This window comes from Sminthopsis crassicaudata, chromosome 1, assembly GCF_048593235.1.
Source record: "Sminthopsis crassicaudata isolate SCR6 chromosome 1, ASM4859323v1, whole genome shotgun sequence".
Taxonomy (NCBI): Eukaryota; Metazoa; Chordata; class Mammalia; order Dasyuromorphia; family Dasyuridae; genus Sminthopsis; species Sminthopsis crassicaudata.
In genome coordinates, this window is record NC_133617.1 from 236,375,353 (window position 1) to 236,394,233 (window position 18,881).

At 40.7% G+C, this 18,881-nt stretch overlaps 1 protein-coding gene across 18 annotated transcripts in view; it reads right to left on the bottom strand.

Annotated features, from left to right (window-relative positions):
- OSBPL1A (oxysterol binding protein like 1A) overlaps positions 1-18,881 on the bottom strand; it is a 305,323-nt gene that overhangs the window by 74,386 nt on the left and 212,056 nt on the right. The window lies entirely within an intron of this gene.

Genomic DNA, 18,881 nt, shown 5'->3' on the forward strand with positions numbered 1-18,881 from the left:
TTTGGACTACTAAATATCAGGATTTGCAATCTGTTCTCTTGAGATTCTTGGCCCATAAGGTTTTTCATGAAGTATAAAGATAATCCACTAGTATATAATTCTAGATTGCACTTAAAAAGGAGTCAGTTAGTTATTAACCATTTATTGGCACTGTGACAAACACTGAGAGATACAAAGAAAGATAAAAAAATTCTAATGAAGGAGACAATAAGTCTCCTAATGGTAATCCCAGGATACATCTAGACTAAAGAGAAGTTACCAATGGTGTTTCAAGGAAATATCTCTTTAGAAGGTAGAGTGTAAAGGGCTGAAACTCTTGAGTTAATACACTGAGGTCCCATAACCCAGCACTTAATACTAATTACCGATTGGACAATACTTTATTAGAATATGATTGGAAAATGGCCCTTCCCACTATCTTGTGCTGGCCCAATAATTTGGTGTATTCAGAGAATTGTAGGAAGGACTAGGGGGTGGAGTAAGACTAGCCAGAGTCACTTTTGGGCAGGAGAGGAAGAGGTGAGTGGAGGAGACCCTGCGTCAATCCCCTTCATTTCTACCACTAAAGACCAAGGACTTTTGCTTATCCTGACTCCGGCTGATTCTAAGGTATCCAGGGTGCTAACGTGGTCATCACAGTAGAGGTTTACTTGAATCTTGAAGGAAACCAGGAAAAAACTAAGAGGAAAGTCAGAGTCTTCCAAGCCTGGAGGACACCCAGCATAAAAGAGGGAGGTGAAAAATAAAGAGTCATGTTGAGCAGTGGTCCTCAAACTTTTTAAATAGGGGGCCAATTCACTGTCCCTCAGACTGTTGGAGGGCCAGACTATAGTAAAAACAAAAACTCACACTCTGTCTCCACCCCTCAGCTCATTTGCCATATCAGTATTTTGCATTAGCAAAGAACTAGAAATGAAGGGGGATGACTAAACAAATTATTGGTAGGTGATTATAATGTAATATTGCTTTAAGAAATAACCAAAAAAAAAAAAAAAAAAAAAAAAAAGATGCCATCAAAGAGATTTGGGAAGATTATGTAACTGATGCAGAGTGAAATAAAATACAGCCAAGAAAACAACTTATACTCTTAACAACATCACAAAGAAGCACATCTTTAAAAGATCTATGAACTCTGATCAAAGCAATGATCAACTATGTTGTCAATCTAGAAACCTGAGAAAAGTTGCTATTCACCTCTTCTTGATAGAGAACAGATACCCTTAAGATGAATAATAAGACATATTTTTGGACAGAAGATTCATAAAACTTGCTACCCATCTCATGAGAGAAAACTGACACTCTCAAAATGAAGAAGGGAATTGTTTAAATGAGCAAATGGGAAAGATGAATATAGATAGGGATAAGCAGGGAAAGAAAAGAAAGATCACTGAGACTTTTTTATAAATGAAGAGAAGAAAAGTTACAAAGAAACACAGATAAGCAGGGCAACTTTGAAAGTTTCAAGATGAACATATATTTATTTAAAAAGTCAAGTTCTACATGATGGAATGTTCTTTTTCTGTTCTACTATATGGAATACACATTTTCTTTGGTGTTTTAAGTAAGGAATACATATATATATATATATATATATACATATATATTTTTTTTTTTAAATTAACTTCCCCTTTTCAGGTTCTGAACTTGATAGAAGCATATTTAAACAAAAATCATCTATAAGAACTATCTGAACCAGGAGAATGATTCAAGATGATTCCAATATACTTGGGCTGGAAAATGCCATTTACAACCAAACAGAGAGCTATGGAGACTGAATGCAGACTGAAGCATCTACTTTCACTTTCTGCTTGTTTGTTTGTTTGTTTTCTGATGACTTTCCTCTTTTGTTTTGACTTTTCTTTCACAACATGACTAATATGAAAATATGTTTAAAATAATTGTACATGTATAACATATCAGATTGCTTGCTATCTTGGGGAGAGGGAAGGTAAGGGATGGAGGGAGAAAAGGAACTCTAAATCTTACAAAAAATATTGATAATGCTTAATGAAGTGAGCAGAATGAAGGGAACACTGTACACACAGTAACATCAAGATTATGTGATAACAAATTATGACAGATTTAGCTGTTCTCAGCAATGCAGTGATCCAAGATAATTCCTATAGACTTGGGATGGAAAATGCCAGTCACATTCAGAGACAGAACTATGCAGACTGAATGTGGATCAAAGCATACATAGTATTTTCACTGTTCTTTTTTTTTCCTTTATCTTGTGTTTTTTTTCTCTTTTGGTCTGATTTTTCTTGTACAACATGACAAATATAGAAATATATTTTAAAATATTGTACATGTATAATCTAAATCAGATTGCTTGTTATCTTGGGGAAGGAGGAGGTAAGAGGAGAGAGAAAAAAATTTGGAACACAAAATCTTATAAAAGTGAATGTTGAAAACTATACAGGTATTTGGAAAAATGAAATACTACTGAGAAAAAAAATAATGCTGAAAATTATCTTTCCTTGTAATTAGAAAAAATAAAATACTACTGGAAAAAAAAGATCTGAGGGTTTCAGTGACTTAAAAACATGAGTTATGAGAGTGAGATGCAGCAACAAAATTATGTGATGATCAACTCAGATGGACATGGCTCTTTTCAACAATGATTCAGGCCAATTCCAATAGACTTGTGATGGAGACAGTCATCTGCGTCCACAAAGAACTATAAGAACCTTTTTTGTTGTTGGCTTGCCTTTTTTTTTCTTTGTTTCTTGTAAAGGGCTAGAACTGAGCAATGCACTTGGATGGTGAAGCACGTGAGACTAATTGCCAATTGGACGGTTCCCTATTAACTTGTTTAAGGTTGACCCTCCCCAGCTGTTCTGTGCTGACTTGATTGGTGGGACAAAGAGGGGGAAGTGACGTGTGTGGGAGGAGCAAGAAAAACTTGGGTGGTGGAACTCACGCTCACTTGCACTCGTGACCGGGCGTTGGAGGCGAAGGTAAAGATCTAGAATAAAGACGTTTAGTGATCCTGACTCTTGCTGATTTCTGGAAAGATAGAGTTCCAGCATTTGGCGTCCAACGTGTGGCTGGCACCCTACTTCCACCGAAGTCCTCCTGTGACCAGGAGATTAGGTGAGTATTCTAATAGAAATAAGGAACTTACCTTGTTAAGGACTAAATCAGCAATCTCTAGTAACTGAGATGGGGCAGATGTTAGGTAAATCCTGGGCCTCAGCTGACCCTGCTCCAACCCCAGCCCCTGCCTCATCTAGCAATGCTATAGAGGATATAATTAAGATAATTGATGAGAAAAGTTTACTTGTTCCCATCCCACAAATGAATAATCTCATACACTCATTGATTCGCACGTCCCCTTGGTTCTTAAATGAAGAAAAACTACGTATAGATAAATGGAAGCTAGTGGGACTTGAAATGAAAGAATTTTACTCAAAAAATGGGAATTGTCAAATTTTCCCAGAGGTATTTTACCTATACAACTTGATTCTATTAGACTTAAGCTATCAAGAAGAGTTTAGAAGAAGGAAGAGTTCTAAAAAGGCTCAGAGAAGGAAGCGTGAGGAACAAAAGATAGAAGATAGGCAAACTCAGGACATTGCCAGAGGGCAAGGGGATTTGAATGAGGAATCTGAGGGTGTAGACTCTGATTGTCCTGAAGAAATTTCAACCCCACCTAGAGAGCAGATTATTGATCAGCCCACATCCACTCCACCTTCGGGGACGGAGGGAGGAGGAGTAGTGGGAGGGGCGGTGAGCTCATCAGCGCCCCCCCCTCCTCCCACACAGAGCCCCCCCTCCCAACAACTGCCCACTCCTGTAACTAGATTAGAAAGAGGGCTTATTGAAGCAATTGAAAATGGAAAAGAAGTAGATAATGATTTCAAACTTCAAATTTTTCCCGTGATTCAACAGCGTAATTCTGCAGGTCAAGAGAGTAGAAGATATGCTCCTTTTAATATGGATGTCCTTAAAAACCTGAAAAAATCTTGCACTGTCTTTGGGGCTACATCAGATTATGTTAAAATGTTAATACACAATTTGGCTTATGAAACCTTAACCCCTAGTGACTGGAAAGTCATTGCAAAAGTGTGCTTAGAACCTGGACAAAGTTTGTTGTGGCTTTCTGAATTTACTGAGCTCTGTAGAATTCAAGCCCAACAAAATAGTCAAAATGCAGCTAATACTTCCATCACCTATGACCTACTAATGGGTATAGGTTCTTATGCAGACGCTTTGGTACAGATTAATTACTCCATAACAGCATTTGAGCAAATTTCTGCTGCTGCTATCAAAGCATGGGCTTCTCTCCCCAGTAAAAACTACAAGGGTGAGACCTACACAAAAATTGTACAGGGACCAAATGAACCTTTTGCTGATTTTGTGGCACGTTTGCAGACAGCTGTCATACAGGCAAATGGTGAAAATGAAGTAACAGACACTTTGGTGAGGCAACTTGCTAGAGACAATGCCAATGAGGTTTGTAGAAGGATTATACTAGGACTACGTAAGGATGCTCCTTTAGAGGAGATCATAAGACGCTGTGCCGCAATGGGCACAAATACCTTTTATAGCCAGGCTATGGTGCAGACTTCCCAAGATCCCAACATGGGGAGACAGGATCCCTTTTGGCAAGGGGTTTCCCGAGAGACTCGTCAATGCTTTCAATGCGGTAAAGTAGGGCATCTGAAAGCTCAATGTTGGCATAGAGACAGAGTGAGAAGACAGGCTGGGAGAACAAGACCCAAAACCCCATGTCCAAAATGCAACAGAGGACTCCATTGGGCCTCAGAGTGTAGACTGATTCAGGGAAACGGGATGAGGGGCCCAGCTCCAGGGCCCCAAGCAAAAAACACTTGGGGCATGATGGCAGCCGATGCCACACCCAGAGAGTGCCTCCAAGTCCAATACCCAGACATGATCAATCAGCCAGGAAGCCATCTGAGGGGAGAAAGGGATTACACAATCAGTCAGCCAGGAAGCAACATGATGGGAGAAAGGGACTACAATTAGGGAGGATAGAGTTGTATGCAGCTGGGACAATTGAGATACCCCCTGGAGAGGTGAAATCTGTTCCTCTCCAACCTATGGATCCCTTGCCTCCAGGCACAGTAGGCTTGACCATTTCACCTCCTGAGAGTACTTACAAGACAGTGTTCATTCATACACTGATGTGGGAAACTGGGGAATGTGTAGATAATATCCCAGTCACTAACACAGGGAGACAATGTGTGACTTATCAACCAGGGGAAGTAGTAGCATCGGGTTTATTGATACAGACTCCTAATAAGCAACCTGGTGACAGTCACCCATGTTCGGACTCCAAGCAGAAAAACCCAGGAATATACTGGACAGCAGCTGTGACAGCTGACCGACCTATGCTCACCATCTATATAAATGGCATAGCATTAGAAGGACTGGTGGACACAGGTGCAGATCGCACAGTCATTAGAGGTGCCAACTGGCCCAGTCACTGGCCAAAGACTAAGGCAGACACCTACATGTCTGGGGTAGGAGGATCAATAGCAGCTGAAGTTAGTGCTACCCCTTTAAGATGGGTATTTGAAGGTGAAACAGGAGTTTTTACTCCTTTTATAGTTGAAAAAATCCCCATCAATCTGTGGGGAAGAGACATTTTACAACAATTAGGGTTAAAAATGAGTACTTCGGTTTTTTAGGCAGGGCTGCTGTTGAAGGCCTGCCAACACTTTCACCTGTTCCTATCCAGTGGAAAACTGATACACCAGTGTGGATAGAACAGTGGCCCTTAGATAACAATAAAATTCAGGCCTTACTAGATATAGTACAGGAACAACTTGATCAAGGACACTTACAACCTTCTCTAAGTCCTTGGAATTCCCCAGTATTTGTTGTAAAAAAGAAATCTGGAAAATGGAGGATGTTGACTGATTTAAGAAAGGTAAATGAACAGATGGAAACTATGGGAACTCTTCAACCTGGACTTCCATCTCCTACTCAGTTGCCTAGAGAATGGCCTCTGTGGGTTATAGACATTAAGGATTGTTTCTATTCTATCCCTCTAGATAAGGAGGATATGAAAAGATTTGCCTTTTCAGTGCCCAGCGTTAACTTAGCTGAGCCTTATAAAAGATATGAATGGACAGTTTTGCCACAGGGAATGAAAAACAGCCCTACTATGTGTCAAATGTATGTTGCTGCTGCTCTTACTCCAGTAAGAAAAGCATTTCCAAAAGTAATGTTATTACATTACATGGATGATATATTGGGATGTGCACCTGAGGAACAAATGTTAGAAGCATGTCTACAAAAAACCATAGAAACACTAAGGAATTATAAATTGCACATAGCTCCAGAAAAGATTCAAAGACATGCTCCTTTTCAATATTTAGGATATGAAGTATATCCTAAGGTGCTTACAGTACAAAAACTCTCCTTAAGAACAGAGAAGCTAAACACCTTAAATGACTTCCAGAAATTGATAGGAGATATCCAATGGATGCGTCCCGTGCTAGGCTTGACTACCTGTCAATTGCAACCATTATATGACATTTTAAGGGGAGACAGTGCTTTAAATTCACCACGCCAGCTTACAAAAGAAGCTCAAGAGGCTTTGAGACAAGTTGAACTGGCTTTATCCAATGTGGTTGAAAGAGTCACTCAAAAACCCTTGGAAATATCAGTTTTTGCTACACAAGAGGCCCCCACAGCAGTCCTTCATCAAGGAGACAGTGTGATAGAGTGGGTGAACCTCCCAGCACAACCAGAACAAAGCCTTATTCCTTACCCAGTGCTTGTGGCTAGAATTTTATTAAAGGCCATTAAACGAGCAGTACAATTATCTGGGACAAGACCTGACAAGATATATACCTTTTATACTAATGCACAAGTTAATGTGTGCTGCGAAACCATCCCAGAGTGGCAAATTTTATTAGCCATGGCTCCAAATTTTGCACACGGGTCTCCATTAAAGATAACCAGACTGCTACATAATTGGCAATGGATTCTTGAAGAAAAGGTTTCTAAAGTTCCTCTTAAAGGACCAACTATCTTTACAGATGCATCCAAACATAATATTTGCGCTGTGTATTCTCGTGACTTAACTATAAAGAGAGTAATCAGAACTCCTTTTCAGTCCACTCAGCAGAATGAATTGTATGCAATCATTCTAGCTCTTGCTTATTATCCGGGAGACATAAATATAATATCTGATTCAGCCTATTCAGTAGGTGTGGTACAAAGAATTGCCACAGCCCAAATAAAATTTGTAGCCTCCAATATATATCAGCTCTTTAAAGAGCTTCAAGAGCAAGTGAGAAAGCATCCGGGTAAGATTTATATTTTGCATGTCCACTCCCATAGTGGACTTCCAGGTCCTATTTTTGATGGTAATTCAAAGGCAGATAGCCTTCTAACCATGCTGGCCAGTACTCCTTTATTTCAAGAAGCACAAGAGTCTCATTCTAAATATCATCAGGCTGCCCGAGCTTTACGTTTGCAGTTTGGAATAACAAGAGAAGAAGCTAGGAGCATAGTAAAAGCCTGTACAGCTTGCCTTCCTTTCCATGCTCCTACACTCCCTCCAGGGAAGAACCCTCGTGGTTTGAGACCTAATGAAATTTGGCAAATGGATGTGACCCATTATAAATCTTTTGGTCGTCTATCTTTTATCCATGTCGTGGTAGACACCTTTTCAGGATTCACATTTGCAATACCAGCAGCAAAAGAGACAGCCCGAGTGGTCACTGAATTCCTTATACAAGCATTTGCAATTATGGGCGTGCCACAAGCAATAAAAACAGACAATGGACCTGCATATACATCTAAACATTTTACACACTTTTGTGCACAGTATAAGATTTTACACACCACGGGCATACCCTTTAATCCTCAAGGGCAGGCAATAGTAGAGAGAAGAAACAGAGATATTAAGACACTCCTCCAAAAACAAAAGAAAGGGGGAGCCACGGGTAACCCTAGAGAACTTCTAAATTTAGTTCTCTATACCATTAATTTTTTAATTTTTGACAAAGATGCACTGGCTCCAGCAGACAGGTTTTATAACTCACCGGAAGGGCAGTGTCCAGTGCGAGCAGCTCCACTGTCTTTAGATAATCGCCAAGTGATGTGGAGAGACCCAGAAAGTGGTGAATGGAAGGGACCAGATAGGTTAACTGCTTGGGGGAGAGGGTTTGCTTGTATCTCTACAGATGGAGAAGGAATCAGATGGGTGCCAACGAGCCGTATTCGCCTTGTCCATCGGAGAGAGACAGAGCAGACCCTTGAAACGAAGGAGAAGGCCCAAGAAACATCGGGTGGTTCCGTTGCTGACTGTGCCCACCACTGAAAGAACCTGGCAGTTATGGCGTTTGACCCATGGACATCAAAAACTGTTGGACTTGAAAATCCTCAGAAATCATTGGATTCTCTGAGACATCATAAGACTATTGTAGGACTTGAAAGTCTCAGGAATCATTGGATTCTCTGAGACATCATAAGACTATTGTAGGACTTGAAAGTCTCAGGAATCATTGGATTCTCTGAGACATCATAAGACTATTGTAGGACTGAAATCCTCAGGAATCATTGGATTCTCTGAGACATCATAAGACTATTGTAGGACTGAAAGTCCTCAGGAATCATTGGATTCTCTGAGGCATCATAAGACTATTGTAGGACTGAAAAGTCCTCAGGAATCATTGGATTCTCTGAGGCATCATAAGACTGTTGCTGGACTTCAAAAACTTGTGGGGATCATTGGATTCCCTAACATATAAAAAGACTGATGTGGGATTTCAAAAACTTGTGGGGATCATTGGATTCCCTAACAGTGAAGCAATGGACAATAGATTGGTTTTGGACTATTTCTTGGTTGCTGAAGAAGGGGTATGTGTGTCTGGTGTCTACATACCCTCCTTCTAGGACTTCTGGAAATCTCTTACAATACCATGTTGATTTATATTGTTTGTTATGTCACTATTTGCATGTACAATTCCTGTTTGTTACACCACATCGAGTCTGCACTGATTGTGGGGAGAGTCACCACTAATAGCCTCTGCGTTATTGCTATGTGCTTGTGTAATAACTCCCATGCTGATGGGTTTGTGCATACTTGTCTCTAATAAGGCCCTTCAATCCAGAAACCCGCTAGCAAATCCCCACTTCTCTTTGGTGCTTCTCATCTCCCTTCCTGAGATGTCAGGGAGGGCGTGATTATCTCCTTTTTAGTGCTTTCATCTCCCCTCCTGAGAAGTCAGGGGGGGCGTGATCACGTCCTTTTTGGGGTTCTCATCTCCCTGAAAGGTCAGGGATGGCGCGACCTCCTGTGGTCTAAAACAAAAGAAAGCGGGAGATGTAAAGGGCTAGAACTGAGCAATGCACTTGGATGGTGAAGCACGTGAGACTAATTGCCAATTGGACGGTTCCCTATTAACTTGTTTAAGGTTGACCCTCCCCAGCTGTTCTGTGCTGACTTGATTGGTGGGACAAAGAGGGGGAAGTGACGTGTGTGGGAGGAGCAAGAAAAACTTGGGTGGTGGAACTCACGCTCACTTGCACTCGTGACCGGGCGTTGGAGGCGAAGGTAAAGATCTAGAATAAAGACGTTTAGTGATCCTGACTCTTGCTGATTTCTGGAAAGATAGAGTTCCAGCAGTTTCTCATCTTTTTCCTTTTTGATTAATTTTTCTTGTGCAGCATTATAGATGTGGAAATATGTATAGAAAAACAGCACATGTTTAACATATTGAATTACTTGCTGTCTAGGTAAGGGGATGTAGGGAAAGGAGTGAGAAAAATTTGGAACACAAGGTTTTGCAAGGGTGAATGTTTAAATTTATCTTTGCATGTATTTTGAAAATAAAAAGCTATAATTTAAAAAAATTGTGATATGTCAGACAAAAAAACTAACCCAAACTTAGGCTGTGTTAATAAAACCGTGCTGTCCAGAATCAGAGATGATAACTCCTACAGTACCCTACCCTTCACAGTGTTACTTTTAAAGATATAGAAATCTTGTCATTTCTATCTTCAAGGCACCTCTTGGCTATGGCCCATTTTCTCTAATTTAATTCACCCTAATTTAAGTTTTCATTATTGCAATAGCTTTCTGGTTAGTCTCCTTAAGACTTTCTCCTTCCAATCTCTCTTCCACACAACTGTCAAAGTTATTTCTTAAAGTACAGCTCTTTTCAATACTCAATAAACTCTTTTAATATCACCCCTTCTCAAATTTTAAAACTCTTTACAACATAGTCCCTTCCTAACTTTCCAATATATTTGAAACTATCTCAAGTATATGACATAAGAATATCTGAGAGCCTTTATTGGCTTTCCTAGGTTACACAATTAGATTTTGTGATAAATCATTCATGAACATTTAAATTTAAATAGCATGCAGAGGAAACATTAGCAAGCAAAAAATTCATTAACATGTTGCTAAAAAAAAAAAAACATTAAGAGTAAGTAGATAGAAATAAAAATCATGTTTTTAATAATTTCAACATTCAAAAATCAGATTTTTCTGTAGCTTTTTTGTATGCTTACATACATATAGGATGTGAAGCTTTTGTATTTGCAATTGGGGGAGGATAAATTACTATGTATAATTTATAAAATAACTGTTTTGAAATATTTATTACTCATTTTTCTTTTTATACTCTTGCATTTTCCCCTTTATAACTCCATAAAAATAAATTTAGCTTTCCTTTGTATTAATAACCCCTTCCTCCCAATTCCAGGGATAGGCATATGCTGGAACTCTATCTTTCCAGAAATCAGCAAGAGTCAGGATCACTAAACGTCTTTATTCTAGATCTTTACCTTCGCCTCCAACGCCCGGTCACGAGTGCCAGTGAGCGTGAGTTCCACCACCCAAGTTTCTCTTGCTCCTCCCACACACGTCACTTCCCCCTCTTTGTCCCACTAATCAAGTCAGCACAGAACAGCTGGGGAGGGTCAACCTTAAACAAGTTAATAGGGAACCGTCCAATTGGCAATTAGTCTCACGTGCTTCACCATCCAAGTGCATTGCTCAGTTCTAGCCCTTTACATCTCCCGCTTTCTTTTGTTTTAGACCACAGGAGGTCGCGCCATCCCTGACCTTTCAGGGAGATGAGAACCCCAAAAAGGACGTGATCACGCCCCCCCTGACTTCTCAGGAGGGGAGATGAAAGCACTAAAAAGGAGATAATCACACCCTCCCTGACATCTCAGGAAGGGAGATGAGAAGCACCAAAGAGAAGTGGGGATTTGCTAGCGGGTTTCTGGATTGAAGGGCCTTATTAGAGACAAGTATGCACAAACCCATCAGCATGGGAGTTATTACACAAGCACATAGCAATAACGCAGAGGCTATTAGTGGTGACTCTCCCCACAGTCAGTGCAGACTCGATGTGGTGTAACAAACAGGAATTGTACATGCAAATAGTGACATAACAAACAATATAAATCAACATGGTATTGTAAGAGATTTCCAGAAGTCCTAGAAGGAGGGTATGTAGACACCAGACACACATACCCCTTCTTCAGCAACCAAGAAATAGTCCAAAACCAATCTATTGTCCATTGCTTCACTGTTAGGGAATCCAATGATCCCCACAAGTTTTTGAAATCCCACATCAGTCTTTTTATATGTTAGGGAATCCAATGATCCCCACAAGTTTTTGAAGTCCCACATCAGTCTTTTTATATGTTAGGGAATCCAATGATCCCCACAAGATTTTGAAGTCCAGCAACAGTCTTATGATGCCTCAGAGAATCCAATGATTCCTGAGGACTTTCAGTCCTACAATAGTCTTATGATGCCTCAGAGAATCCAATGATTCCTGAGGACTTTCAGTCCTACAATAGTCTTATGATGTCTCAGAGAATCCAATGATTCCTGAGGATTTCAGTCCTACAATAGTCTTATGATGTCTCAGAGAATCCAATGATTCCTGAGACTTTCAAGTCCTACAATAGTCTTATGATGTCTCAGAGAATCCAATGATTTCTGAGGATTTTCAAATCCAACAGTTTTTGATGTCCATGGGTCAAACGCCATAACTGCCAGGTTCTTTCAGTGGTGGGCACAGTCAGCAACGGAACCACCCGATGTTTCTTGGGCCTTCTCCTTCGTTTCAAGGGTCTGCTCTGTCTCTCTCCGATGGACAAGGCGAATACGGCTCGTTGGCACCCATCTGATTCCTTCTCCATCTGTAGAGATACAAGCAAACCCTCTCCCCCAAGCAGTTAACCTATCTGGTCCCTTCCATTCACCACTTTCTGGGTCTCTCCACATCACTTGGCGATTATCTAAAGACAATGGAGCTGCTCGCACTGGACACTGCCCTTCCGGTGGGTTATAAAACCTGTCTGCTGGAGCCAGTGCATCTTTGTCAAAAATTAAAAAATTAATGGTATAGAGAACTAAATTTAGAAGTTCTCTAGGGTTACCCGTGGCTCCCCCTTTCTTTTGTTTTTGGAGGAGTGTCTTAATATCTCTGTTTCTTCTCTCTACTATTGCCTGCCCTTGAGGATTAAAGGGTATGCCCGTGGTGTGTAAAATCTTATACTGTGCACAAAAGTGTGTAAAATGTTTAGATGTATATGCAGGTCCATTGTCTGTTTTTATTGCTTGTGGCACGCCCATAATTGCAAATGCTTGTATAAGGAATTCAGTGACCACTCGGGCTGTCTCTTTTGCTGCTGGTATTGCAAATGTGAATCCTGAAAAGGTGTCTACCACGACATGGATAAAAGATAGACGACCAAAAGATTTATAATGGGTCACATCCATTTGCCAAATTTCATTAGGTCTCAAACCACGAGGGTTCTTCCCTGGAGGGAGTGTAGGAGCATGGAAAGGAAGGCAAGCTGTACAGGCTTTTACTATGCTCCTAGCTTCTTCTCTTGTTATTCCAAACTGCAAACGTAAAGCTCGGGCAGCCTGATGATATTTAGAATGAGACTCTTGTGCTTCTTGAAATAAAGGAGTACTGGCCAGCATGGTTAGAAGGCTATCTGCCTTTGAATTACCATCAAAAATAGGACCTGGAAGTCCACTATGGGAGTGGACATGCAAAATATAAATCTTACCCGGATGCTTTCTCACTTGCTCTTGAAGCTCTTTAAAGAGCTGATATATATTGGAGGCTACAAATTTTATTTGGGCTGTGGCAATTCTTTGTACCACACCTACTGAATAGGCTGAATCAGATATTATATTTATGTCTCCCGGATAATAAGCAAGAGCTAGAATGATTGCATACAATTCATTCTGCTGAGTGGACTGAAAAGGAGTTCTGATAACTCTCTTTATGGTTAAGTCACAAGAATACACAGCACAAATATTATGTTTGGATGCATCTGTAAAGATAGTTGGTCCTTTAAGAGGAACTTTAGAAACCTTTTCTTCAAGAATCCATTGCCAATTATGTAGCAGTCTGGTTATCTTTAATGGAGACCCGTGTGCAAAATTTGGAGCCATGGTTAATAAAATTTGCCACTCTGGGATGGTTTCGCAGCACACATTAACTTGTGCATTAGTATAAAAGGTATATATCTTGTCAGGTCTTGTCCCAGATAATTGTACTGCTCGTTTAATGGCCTTTAATAAAATTCTAGCCACAAGCACTGGGTAAGGAATAAGGCTTTGTTCTGGTTGTGCTGGGAGGTTCACCCACTCTATCACACTGTCTCCTTGATGAAGGACTGCTGTGGGGGCCTCTTGTGTAGCAAAAACTGATATTTCCAAGGGTTTTTGAGTGACTCTTTCAACCACATTGGATAAAGCCAGTTCAACTTGTCTCAAAGCCTCTTGAGCTTCTTTTGTAAGCTGGCGTGGTGAATTTAAAGCACTGTCTCCCCTTAAAATGTCATATAATGGTTGCAATTGACAGGTAGTCAAGCCTAGCACGGGACGCATCCATTGGATATCTCCTATCAATTTCTGGAAGTCATTTAAGGTGTTTAGCTTCTCTGTTCTTAAGGAGAGTTTTTGTACTGTAAGCACCTTAGGATATACTTCATATCCTAAATATTGAAAAGGAGCATGTCTTTGAATCTTTTCTGGAGCTATGTGCAATTTATAATTCCTTAGTGTTTCTATGGTTTTTTGTAGACATGCTTCTAACATTTGTTCCTCAGGTGCACATCCCAATATATCATCCATGTAATGTAATAACATTACTTTTGGAAATGCTTTTCTTACTGGAGTAAGAGCAGCAGCAACATACATTTGACACATAGTAGGGCTGTTTTTCATTCCCTGTGGCAAAACTGTCCATTCATATCTTTTATAAGGCTCAGCTAAGTTAACGCTGGGCACTGAAAAGGCAAATCTTTTCATATCCTCCTTATCTAGAGGAATAGAATAAAAACAATCCTTAATGTCTATAACCCACAGAGGCCATTCTCTAGGCAACTGAGTAGGAGATGGAAGTCCAGGTTGAAGAGTTCCCATAGTTTCCATCTGTTCATTTACCTTTCTTAAATCAGTCAACATCCTCCATTTTCCAGATTTCTTTTTTACAACAAATACTGGGGAATTCCAAGGACTTAGAGAAGGTTGTAAGTGTCCTTGATCAAGTTGTTCCTGTACTATATCTAGTAAGGCCTGAATTTTATTGTTATCTAAGGGCCACTGTTCTATCCACACTGGTGTATCAGTTTTCCACTGGATAGGAACAGGTGAAAGTGTTGGCAGGCCTTCAACAGCAGCCCTGCCTAAAAAACCGAAGTACTCATTTTTAACCCTAATTGTTGTAAAATGTCTCTTCCCCACAGATTGATGGGGATTTTTTCAACTATAAAAGGAGTAAAAACTCCTGTTTCACCTTCAAATACCCATCTTAAAGGGGTAGCACTAACTTCAGCTGCTATTGATCCTCCTACCCCAGACATGTAGGTGTCTGCCTTAGTCTTTGGCCAGTGACTGGGCCAGTTGGCACCTCTAATGACTGTGCGATCTGCACCTGTGTCCACCAGTCCTTCTAATGCTATGCCATTTATATAGATGGTGAGCATAGGTCGGTCAGCTGTCACAGCTGCTGTCCAGTATATTCCTGGGTTTTTCTGCTTGGAGTCCGAACATGGGTGACTGTCACCAGGTTGCTTATTAGGAGTCTGTATCAATAAACCCGATGCTACTACTTCCCCTGGTTGATAAGTCACACATTGTCTCCCTGTGTTAGTGACTGGGATATTATCTACACATTCCCCAGTTTCCCACATCAGTGTATGAATGAACACTGTCTTGTAAGTACTCTCAGGAGGTGAAATGGTCAAGCCTACTGTGCCTGGAGGCAAGGGATCCATAGGTTGGAGAGGAACAGATTTCACCTCTCCAGGGGGTATCTCAATTGTCCCAGCTGCATACAACTCTATCCTCCCTAATTGTAGTCCCTTTCTCCCATCATGTTGCTTCCTGGCTGACTGATTGTGTAATCCCTTTCTCCCCTCAGATGGCTTCCTTGCTGATTGGTCATGTCTGGGTATTGGACTTGGAGGCACTCTCTGGGTGTGGCATCGGCTGCCATCATGCCCCAAGTGTTTTTTGCTTGGGGCCCTGGAGCTGGGCCCCTCATCCCGTTTCCCTGAATCAGTCTACACTCTGAGGCCCAATGGAGTCCTCTGTTGCATTTTGGACATGGGGTTTTGGGTCTTGTTCTCCCAGCCTGTCTTCTCACTCTGTCTCTGTGCCAACATTGAGCTTTCAAATGGCCTACTTTACCGCATTGAAAGCATTGACGAGTCTCTCGGGAAACCCCTTGCCAAAAGGGATCCTGTCTCCCCATGTTGGGATCTTGGGAAGTCTGCACCATAGCCTGGCTATAAAAGGTATTTGTGCCCATTGCGGCACAGCGTCTTATGATCTCCTCTAAAGGAGCATCCTTACGTAGTCCTAGTATAATCCTTCTACAAACCTCATTGGCATTGTCTCTAGCAAGTTGCCTCACCAAAGTGTCTGTTACTTCATTTTCACCATTTGCCTGTATGACAGCTGTCTGCAAACGTGCCACAAAATCAGCAAAAGGTTCATTTGGTCCCTGTACAATTTTTGTGTAGGTCTCACCCTTGTAGTTTTTACTGGGGAGAGAAGCCCATGCTTTGATAGCAGCAGCAGAAATTTGCTCAAATGCTGTTATGGAGTAATTAATCTGTACCAAAGCGTCTGCATAAGAACCTATACCCATTAGTAGGTCATAGGTGATGGAAGTATTAGCTGCATTTTGACTATTTTGTTGGGCTTGAATTCTACAGAGCTCAGTAAATTCAGAAAGCCACAACAAACTTTGTCCAGGTTCTAAGCACACTTTTGCAATGACTTTCCAGTCACTAGGGGTTAAGGTTTCATAAGCCAAATTGTGTATTAACATTTTAACATAATCTGATGTAGCCCCAAAGACAGTGCAAGATTTTTTCAGGTTTTTAAGGACATCCATATTAAAAGGAGCATATCTTCTACTCTCTTGACCTGCAGAATTACGCTGTTGAATCACGGGAAAAATTTGAAGTTTGAAATCATTATCTACTTCTTTTCCATTTTCAATTGCTTCAATAAGCCCTCTTTCTAATCTAGTTACAGGAGTGGGCAGTTGTTGGGAGGGGGGGCTCTGTGTGGGAGGAGGGGGGGGCGCTGATGAGGTCACCGCCCCTCCTACTACTCCTCCTCCCTCCGTCCCTGAAGGTGGAGTGGATGTGGGTTGATCAATAATCTGCTCTCTAGGTGGGGTTGAAATTTCTTCAGGACAATCAGAGTCTACACCCTCAGATTCCTCATTCAAATCCCCTTGCCCTCTGGCAATGTCCTGAGTTTGCCTATCTTCTATCTTTTGTTCCTCACGCTTCCTTCTCTGAGCCTTTTTAGAACTCTTCCTTCTTCTAAACTCTTCTTGATAGCTTAAGTCTAATAGAATCAAGTTGTATAGGTAAAATACCTCTGGGAAAATTTGACAATTCCCATTTTTTGAGTAAAATTCTTTCATTTCAAGTCCCACTAGCTTCCATTTATCTATACGTAGTTTTTCTTCATTTAAGAACCAAGGGGACGTGCGAATCAATGAGTGTATGAGATTATTCATTTGTGGGATGGGAACAAGTAAACTTTTCTCATCAATTATCTTAATTATATCCTCTATAGCATTGCTAGATGAGGCAGGGGCTGGGGTTGGAGCAGGGTCAGCTGAGGCCCAGGATTTACCTAACATCTGCCCCATCTCAGTTACTAGAGATTGCTGATTTAGTCCTTAACAAGGTAAGTTCCTTATTTCTATTAGAATACTCACCTAATCTCCTGGTCACAGGAGGACTTCGGTGGAAGTAGGGTGCCAGCCCCACGTTGGGCGCCAAATGCTGGAACTCTATCTTTCCAGAAATCAGCAAGAGTCAGGATCACTAAACGTCTTTATTCTAGATCTTTACCTTCGCCTCCAACGCCCGGTCACGAGTGCCAGTGAGCGTGAGTTCCACCACCCAAGTTTCTCTTGCTCCTCCCACACACGTCACTTCCCCCTCTTTGTCCCACTAATCAAGTCAGCACAGAACAGCTGGGGAGGGTCAACCTTAAACAAGTTAATAGGGAACCGTCCAATTGGCAATTAGTCTCACGTGCTTCACCATCCAAGTGCATTGCTCAGTTCTAGCCCTTTACAGGCATAGTCATACTAACTTAAAACTCAGCAGTAATATTATGGAATAAGTCCAAAATGTCACACTTGCTACATACTTTTTTTTTTCCTTTTCTTTTTTTTTTTTTTCTCTTTTTCTGAGGCTGGGGGTTAAGTGACTTGCCCAGGGTCACACAGCTAGGAAGTGTTAAGTGTCTGAGACCACATTTGAACTCGGGTCCTCCTGAATTCAGAGCTGGTGCTCTATCCACTGCGCCACCTAGCTGCTCCTACATGCTTTATTTTTAAGGATACAGTCCTATACTTTAAATAAATTTGCATTACACAAATCTGACTTTCTGTAAAGATTTCTGAAAGTAATCCAAATGACAATTCTTTATCAAGATCTGACAGAGATAATAGCAAAACTCAAGACTGAACCAAAAAGGTTCACAATGAAATAGCTGGCAGAAGCATTTCTTCATCTGAACAAATATTTTTCTTGTAAGATGGAGCCAAATCCTTTAAGATTTTTAAAAATTCAAATACTAGTTGAGGACAATACTGCTTGCTATTATCAGATATATGAAAAAAAAAAAAAGATAGCTACTATCCAATCATTTTCTAGATAGCACTGAGGGAATTGAAGTGATTAGGACAGCAAGTAGTAAAAATTGAGTGAACCACCCTGACTCTATCTTGTGATTCAATTCTAAAACTACCTCAGCTTCCTTTCTATTCAAGTATGGATCTAATCTACTTCTGTCCTATAACAGATTGCGGAGACCTGGAGAGGACACTGCTCAAACCTAGCCTATGTTATTGGAAACCCTGACTACCTCTACTTATTGCTTAGAGACCCTTAACTAAGGACTTGGAATTATGCTAACTATAAGCCCTGTTAGATCTGAAGACTGATGCAGTTTTCTTATTATTATTGTTATACATCTCAAAGAACCCATAGTCCTATATAAAAACTATTCTCTACACTGGTTAATTAGTGTTTCAATGTTTTTCTGATTGACTACAGACACTTGAAGGAAATGGGTCTTCCCTCCCCCCACCAGATTTCAGGAAATTGTATCTTTTTCCATTCCCCATCCCAACTTAGAAAGTCCCTAATCTTTCCTCTAGTTAGAAATCAGATTACCTAATTTTGCATCCTGGTTAATAGTTTTCTTTTAACTAAGTGTTCTTATTTGATTAATTTTTTTTTTTTTAATGTATAAAAATCTGTCTCTTCCTATATTCTGAATCCAGTCCTAAACTGAGGAGAAGTGGTGCTGATTTGCTAAGCAATTAGCATGTTCTGCTTAATTAATACTCCCAAAGCTT